The following is an 8,805-nucleotide window of genomic DNA, read 5'->3' as shown; positions in this document are numbered from 1 at the left end:
TTCTCTTTTAGGTCTTCTAAGTACCACATCCTTCTCTCTCTCTCTCTCTTCCATAATCCCCAGGCTCCATGTCCACTCATTTCCTCTTCTCTAGACTCTAGTCAGTTCACCAATACATATAGTGCAAGCTTACCCACCATAAGAAAATCACCAAGACACTATTTTCCTGTGCTGGAGGAATCTGAGCACTGCCTGAGGTCACAGGTAGAGCGCCTCGTCTTCTATATTTTGGAGTAGTTTGAAAAGAATAGGTATAAACTGTTCTTTAAATGTTTGGTAGATTTCACCTGTGAAGCCATCTGGTTTTTACTCTTGTTCTGTGGGAGTTTTCTGGTTACTGCCTCAATTTTGTTGCTGGTAATTGGTCTGTTAAAATTTTCTATTTCTTCCTGATTCAATTGGGAGGTTATATGTTTCCAGGAATTTATTCACTTCTTTGAGTTTGTCCAATTTTTTGGCATGTAATTTTTTTATAATATTCTCTTACAATCCTCTGTTTTTCTGTGGTGTTGGTTGTTTTTTCTCTTTAAATTCTGATTTTGTTTACTTGAGTCCTCTCTGTCTTTTTTTTTTTTTGTGATAAGCCTGGCTAAGGATTTATCAATTTGTTGATCATTTCAAAGAAAGAGCTCTTGGTTTCAATGATGTGGTGTATTTTTTTTATTTCCTATTTTATTTATTTATTTTCTAATCTTTACTACTTACTTCCTTTTTCTGGTTTTGTGTTTTGTTTGTTCATCTTTTTCTAGCTCATTTAGGTGTAAGGTTAGGTTGTTTATTTGTTGTTTTTCTTGCAGAGTTAAGTCTCTGTTGTTATAAACCTACTTGTTAGAACAGCTTTTGCTGCATCTGAAAGATCTTGGATTACTGTGTTTTCATTTTCATTTGTCTCCATGTATTTTTTTTTTGGTTTCCTTTTTGATGTCTTTGTTTACCCATTCATTGTTTAGTTACATGTTATTTAACCTCCATGCATTTGTGCTCTTTTCAGATTTTTTCTTGTGGTTGATTTATAGTTTCAAAACATTCTGGTCAGAAAAGCTTCATAGTATGACTTCAATATTTTTGAATTTGCTGAGACCTGTTTTGTGACCTAATATGTGATCTCTTCTGGAGAATGCTCCATGTGCACTTTTAAAAAACTGTGCTGTTTAGGGTGGAATGTTCTGAATATATCTGTCACATCCATCTGTCTAATGTGTGTAGGATTTTGATAGGTGAAGAAGGGGGCAGTTCTAGCTCAAAGTAATATCACAGAAGAGTTTAAAATAGGTGTAGATAGGGAGCTGGGAAGTTGCCTTGTGCTTTCTGAAGGGCAGATGGTATGAACATGGGCAAGGAGCCCCAGGTTTTCATCAATCCATGAATGTCAGGCATCTGAGTTGGCTTGTACTGATGGTGGAAAGGAAAGGAATAATTTTTAGCAGAAATAAGGCAAAAACAGGGCTTCATTCTACAAAGATTCTCAGAGACAGACAGCGTCATGGAAAATGGGTTAGTGGAAATATGATATTAGGGAACCGTAATAGATCTTTGCTGTAGTCCAGGAGACAAACAGGTAGTAAAAGCCTGATGTGGTTGAGTGGGAGTGGGTATGGATGTGGTAGGGTAGGGGTGACTTTCTAATGCTTTTCTAATGTAGAAAAAAGTACAATATTTTATTTGACTTAGAATGGTTGTAGAGGGAGAAAAGAGAGAAAGATAAGCAGTTGGTCACAAAATGGGCGCCCAGTACTCTCAGACAGCTAGTTATCTTTTCCTAATTTCTGGTTGAATTGTGTGTGTCTGTGTCTGTGTGTGTGTGTGTGTGTGTGTGTGTGTGTGCTGCTCTGAGAGTGTGTGTATGTGCATTACCTTGTGTCTATGTGTGTTACTTTGTGTCTCCCAATGTGCCTCTGCAGCCTCCTACATCTGTGTAGGCTTTTGCATCCTCTATGTTTCATCTAATCCATGCTGCAGTTAAATTGATCGACTAATGGAATGACTTGGCATAGCCTTGTTAATATTTGGGTGAAGGAATAGGCATTCTTTTCCCTAAAGGTGCCTCTGAATTCCACTTGAAATCTAGGCTGTGATGAATTTGATTGGTTAAAAAAGCTGTTTCAATTGTTTGTGCTCCATGGCATAGCTAGGGATTGAAATCCAATTACTGCTGGATATAGGATTTACCATAAGTCATTTGGCTTCATTTTGGAGACAGTAATTTAGGACTTGTCACATCTCTATGCAAATCTATCCAGCTGAATTGGACTAGAACTGGTAAACTTTTTTGGAAACAATACTCTGGCCCAGTGAGAGTTCTCTGCTGCCTTATGAAGTGAGTGGGGAGGGAAATGCAGCCCTAAAGGACACTAGACCCCTGATTATGGTTTGATTCTGCCTAGAAACAGGGATGTGGAGTCCACATAAGCTTTAGATCTCTTATAAAATTCAGACCATCTCTTTCATTCTCTTTTCATTCCAACCTTTGAAATGGCAAGTGTTCTCATCTTGTTTTTTTTTTTCTCATTTCCAGGAACTACCAGCTCTACCAAACACAGTAGGTTCTCAATAAATATTTGTTACCTTGAACTGAATTATAGCTAAGCCAAGGCCCCCAAAAAAAGAGGAATTTATCCAAGCTCCCAAAGAGGAATTAGACCTTCTATCCTGGTTTCTGAATTTCCTGTCAAGAGCTCGTGCAGTTATATAGTCCTGTCTAAAGATAGCTTAGGTTCAGACATCTGGCAGTGGATGGCTTATGCTGCACCGACAAACTTGTGACTGGGACCAGTTTTTTTTTCCTTTATTTGGGTCTCAGTGTTCTCATCTGCATTATGGGAAGATTAGACTACAAGGTTTGAAAGAGTCCGTATAGTTTTGTTCCTAGGAATTTGTGACCAACATTGAGAGAATAAGCCTGTATGCCCTTGGGTAAGATAGAAAGAGGAGGAAGCAGTTATGGCCTATTTTAGAGTCTGTGTGTCACACCCTCCTCACTCTCTTCTGAATCCAAATCTCCACTAAAAGAAAGAAAATAACTTTTATGGCTTGGGAAATCTTGCTCTGACCCATAAGCCACTGGGTCTCTGGGAAGTGGGAACGCATGTCCAGCCCAGAGCCTCCAATGCCTTATAGGGCTAGAAAGGCCTACGTGACCAACTGGGAGGTGGTGAATGGTTGGCCCAGAGAAGTTTTCTAGTTTCAGAGGATCTAACCCTGGTGAGAAAGAGGGGTGACTGCCACTCAGCCTTGGACAGGTAAGCAGGCTTAGCCAAGCCAGTGTATTCTGGAAAGGCCAGGAATGATGTCATGGGACACTTTGGGCTGCAACAACAGGAAACCACCAAGTGTTTACATTGGCTTACAGAGCACAGGCAGCCTGTTTTTTCTTCACTTCCTCAGTCTATCTGTTTCCTCTAATTCAAATACTATGAAGAAGGACTCACTGCCCAGGGCAGAGAAAGCGGAAGGGAGGCCCCCAAGAGAAACAACCCCCTCCTCAGCCCAAAGGGCTTTACTCTAGCTGGGGCCCTGCCAATAACTGACCTTAGGGTAGGGAAAGCAAGGTAGTTGGGACATACTCTGAGTGTTATACAACTCTATGAAAGAAATTTCATAATTCTCCCTAAGATTCAATTCAGGTTCTAAACCATCTTGGACTTCTCCTAAGATCAAATCAGTCACCTAGTCTTGTAAACTCAATTTAATCAAATCCATATAATCAATAGTAATTTGTATGTGAAGTGTTGTATTATGCTGTATTTGTGTGTCTGTGTCAGTGTGCCTCACAGGCAGTGGTGGGATACAAAGATAAAACAACAACAACAGTTCATACCCTCAATGAATTGACAATAGACTTAATGGCAGTGGGATGTCTTTCATCTATTCCATTCTCTTCATCTCCAAGGTTGTTGCCCCAGTTCAGGATCCCCATCATTTCCAACCTACATGTAACAGTCTTTTAATGGGTCTCCCTGGTTACAGTGATTTAAGATCTTGTGATTTACGCAAAATGAGAGTCTACACCATGATAGTCACAGTCAAGAGGGACAGAAGTACATATTTGAGAGACCATTATCATCACCATTATCATAGATAGTTAACAGATATTAAGTACTTACTATGTGCTAGGCAACTGATTTAAGTACTCTAGCTAGATTAATTCATTTGATCCTCACAATAATCTTATGAAATATTATCACACATTTTTCAGGTGAGGGCTCTGAGGCACAGAAAGTATAAGTGACTAGTAAGTTGCAGAGCCAGGATATAAGCCAGGGAAAGCTGACTTTAGAATCCAATCTCTTAACCACTACTATATACTTTACAGAAGGTAGCATTTCTGGGACTCAATGTTGGGTTAGATATGGGGACTTGGAGCAGTCAAAGATGACTTATGAGTTTCCTGGTCAGGGAACTCTGGTTATACATTAGGACATTCATGCAAGCAGGGAAAACTGGGGCAGAGGAACAGATGTACAGGGAGCAATATGAAGATTTCAGTTTGGTTCATGGCAGGGTTGTTGTTCCTGTGGGATATCCAGAAGATATCAGCTAGATGGTTGGCCATGTGGATTTGAAGTTCTCTTGCCACCTGATCCTTTTTCAGGCTCAGGCATCACTGGCTCTGGGAGACTCCCTTTTACCTCTGAGAATAGCAAATTATTTTTATGTTTCACTCTTACAGCACCCTCCTTTCTTCTTTCACATCATTCACCCCAGGTTCAATTATTGGTGTAATTACTAGTTTAATGAATAGATTGTTAGCTACATGTGGACAGGTGTTGTCTATATTAGAATTCTATCCCACATGTCTAACACCATATCTGGAATATATTATTCACTTAGCTGCTCATTAATTCATTCATTCAAGATATATTTATCAAGCACTTAATATTTTCCAGACACTGTTCTAGAAGCTTGTTTCAAAATTTACATAAAGCCCTTGCCCTTGTGGAGCTTACATTCCATTGAGACACACAGTGAATGGCAGTGATTTTATTGGATATTTTTTGTGTCTGTGATCCCGAGTGGAGCTATATTAGTTTATTTATTGAATAAACACCTATTAAGTATTTTATATGTACCAGTCACTTTTTAATCTTTCCATTTAATCCTCGAAACAATCCTGTAAAACAGATACCATCATTAACCCCATTTGTAGAATAGACCACCTGATGTCAGAGAGATTTAGCAACTTACCTTAGATCACACAACTAGTAAGGAGTCAAGTGCAAGTAGTTTACTCACAATACCTGCCAGCTTACTCATTAGAGTACAACACACTGCTTTTGATATGTCCATTCTGTGCTTAAAATGATACATGGGAACCCCTGTAGGGCACCTGATCCAGAAGGAGACCTTGAGAAAATACAGTCATGCAGAAAACTCCCAGCCTAGACCAGGTCTCATAGGCATCTTCTTGCACTCTCTATTTCTCATAGTGATAGGATAGGCCTATCCTATGTTTAACTCCAGGAATTGGTAGAGCAGCAGTAGCTATAGAACAAATACTTAAAGCCTGGATTCCTGAGGAAGACCCTACCCCCATGCCATTATAGGAAACCTAACCCCCAACTCCTCCTTGGGCCAAGCATCTGGAAGACAAGAGGCAGTGAATATAGTTCCATGGTTCACCCTCTCCAACCATAAGGTAGACATATGGAAAAGGTTCGAAAGCCAAAAGTGAGGCAAGGTTCAAGGACAGGTGGAAGGGGAAATAGACCCACCAGACTGTCCTTTCCTGAGGTTCAGGGCAGAGCTCTGTCTGCATAGCCACCTTCTGCTAAGTGACTCCAAATGCCACAGTGTGAGGAGAGCCAGGCAAGGAAAGGGTGGGGGAGGAGTTGGCAGTTCCTAGATGTGGCCTGGGCTGGGCCTGTATATTACTATGAAACTATCTATGGGGTCTATATGTGAGTGAAATGAAGATAGCATGGCATGAAGCCTGGGCAGGTCTAGGAGGGGAGGAGATACTGAAAGGAATGTCGCAGAGTGAGTAAAGAGTCTCTTTGCCTGGTTTTGTTGCCAAAACATAGTGTGACTGCATATTTCTGAAATAAGTATTTATACTTGCGTGGGAGACATGGCTTATCATATGCATGGCCTGTGCAGGCATATGTGTATGTGTGTAAAGTGTTGGGGAAGAATAGTTGTGACAGCGTCTTTGTAATGTCTGTATGTCTGGTTGTGCATGCCAGTTTCTGTGTGGTATTCAAGAACACTAGATATAGGAAGTATGTCTAAGGAAGATGTTGTATGTGAGATGTGCAAGTGAAACATGGGCGAAGTGTGTGGTGTATGCTATGGACTGTGGGGAATACATTGAAGTGAAGTGTTGGCAGAGGGCATGGTGCTCTGGCTGTGTGGTGAATACATGAGCTGTGGAATGGTCAGGTGCATTGGGCCCCCCACTAACATTAACCACATCTCTCTGAACCTCAGCTTTTCTGCTGAAAAATGTGGATAAGCTCTACCTCTACACAAGATTGTATGAAAATTCAGTGAGTTAATCCATGGGAAGTGTCCTACACACAATAGGTGCTCAAGGTATTATTTCTACCATTATTATGACTGTGAAGTAAAGTGGCTGACATCTGGGTCAGAGCAGCGGCTCATTAAAATGTTTGCCAAATTGAAGAATGAATGACTTGCTTGGTTTGTTTTTACCTGTTTGATACTCAGTTGATAACTAAACTGGGTCTTGAATTGGCCCATTATTTTGTCTATGTTGAAAATCCATTCATGATCTCGTGGTCCGTGAGTTTGAGCCCCACGTCAGGCTCTGTGCTGACAGCTCAGAGCCTGGAGCCTGTTTCAGATTCTGTGTCTCCCTCTCTCTCTGACCCTCCCCCGTTCATGGTCTGTCTCTCTCTGTCTCAAAAATAAATAAACGTTAAAAAATTTAAAAAAAAAGAAAATCCTGAAGTGGGAGCCCTGAAATTTCATATTCCACAGGAGGTAAGGTGGGATGGGAGGGTATGGTGTAAAAGCCAACCAGTCAAGCCTGGACAAAAAGAAGGGGAAGGATAGTACCAGGAGCTCTCTAGGCACTCAAGGAACTGAGTCAAAGAGAGGTGAGGGCAGTGAGGTGCCAGAACCCAAGGAAATATTGTGAAGGATAAGAAACATCTCAATTCTCCATGCCTGGACTTAGCTCTATTCCAAGGCAGTTCTACAACCTAGGTCTCCAGGGCCTGGCACAGGAAGGGACTCATCAAATGGTCATGAATAATACAAGTCACAGAGTTCCAGGGCCACAAAGTCTTGAGTATAAATTAGGTTTCCTGATTATTACTCATTTCTTTGTATATTGTCTGTCTACTCTGACTAGAGTGTTCTTTACAACCATTTCCCCAGTACCTAAAATAGTACCTGGCACAAAGTAGGTACTTCACAAATGGTTATACTAGAACACAGCAGTAAGAGTAGTATGTATAGCTGTTATTATCACGTTTTCTCTTTTTTATATATTTTATTGCGATAAAATGTATATAACATAAAATTTGCCAATTTAACCATTTTTAAGTGTAGAACTCAGTGGCATTATTTACATTCATTGTTGTGCAATCATCACCTATTTCTTAAAAAATTCTGTCATCCCAAACAGAAAATATGCAGCCATTAAGCAATAACTCTGAATTCTTCCAGTCCCCCAACCACTGGTAACCCCTAATCTACTTTCTGTGTCAATGAATTTGCCTATTCTGGATATTTCATCTAAGTGGAAGCATACCATATTTGACCTTTAGTTTCTGGCTTATTTCGCCGAGTATAATGTTTTCAAGGTTCATCCATGTTATGCCACATATGAGAATGTCATTTCTTTATTTTTTTATGTATTTAAATTCATGTTAGTTAACATACAGTGTAGTCTTGGCAAGTAATTCATCTCTTACATATGACACCCAGTGATCATCCCAAAAAGTGTTCTCCTTAGTGCCCATCGCCCATTAACCCATTCCTCAACCACCCCCCCAGTAACCCTCAGTTTATTCTTTGTATTTAAGAATCTCTTATGATTTGCCTCCGTCTCTGCTTTTATCTTATTTTTCCTTCCCTTAACATATGTTCATTGTTGAATTTCTCAAATTCCACATATGAGTGAAATAATGATATCTGTCATTCTCTGACTTATTTCGCTTAGCATAATAACCTCTAGTTCCATCCACATTGTTGCAAATGGCAAGATTTCATTCTTTTTCATCAATGAATAGTATTCCATTACATAAATATACCACATCTACTTTATCCACTCATCAGTCAATGGATATTTGGGCTCTGTCCATAATTTGGCAATTGTGGATAGCACCACTATAAACATTAAGAGGCAAGTGCCCTTTTGAATCAGCATTTTTGTATCCTTTGGATAAATTACTAGTAGTGCAATTGCTGGGTTGTAGGGTAGTTCTACTGTTCTTTTAATGAATCTCCATACTGTTTTCGAGAGTGACTACACTAGTTTGCATTCCCACCAACAGTGAAAAATGGTTCCCCTTTCTCTGCATCATTGCCAACATTTGTTGTTTCCTGAGTTGTTTATTTTAGTCATTCTGACAGATGTGAGGTGGTATCTCACTGTGGTTTTGATTTGTATTTCTCTGATGATGAGTAATGTTGAGCATCTTTTCATGTATCTGTTAGCCATCTAGATGTCTTCTATGGAAAATTGTCTATTCATGTCTTCTGCCCATTTGTTCACTGAATCCTTTGTTTTTTGGGGGTTGAGTTTGATAAGTTCTTTTTTTTTCAATATATGAAATTTATTGTCAAATTGGTTTCCATACAACACCCAGTGCTCATCCCAAAAGGTGCCCTCCTCAA

At 39.9% G+C, this 8,805-nt stretch overlaps 1 pseudogene; it reads left to right on the top strand.

The window, feature by feature from the left end:
- The first annotated feature begins 6,952 nt into the window (after positions 1 to 6,952).
- The window catches only part of LOC121024998 (L-lactate dehydrogenase A chain-like), a 13,806-nt pseudogene continuing 11,953 nt past the window's right edge, over positions 6,953 to 8,805 (top strand).

The sequence above is a fragment of the Herpailurus yagouaroundi genome, unplaced genomic scaffold (assembly GCF_014898765.1).
Source record: "Herpailurus yagouaroundi ecotype Mexico unplaced genomic scaffold, PumYag 67428, whole genome shotgun sequence".
NCBI classification, from domain to species: domain Eukaryota; kingdom Metazoa; phylum Chordata; class Mammalia; order Carnivora; family Felidae; genus Herpailurus; species Herpailurus yagouaroundi.
Note: the sequence above shows the minus strand (reverse complement) of the source record. Positions and strands in the feature narration are given on the sequence as shown.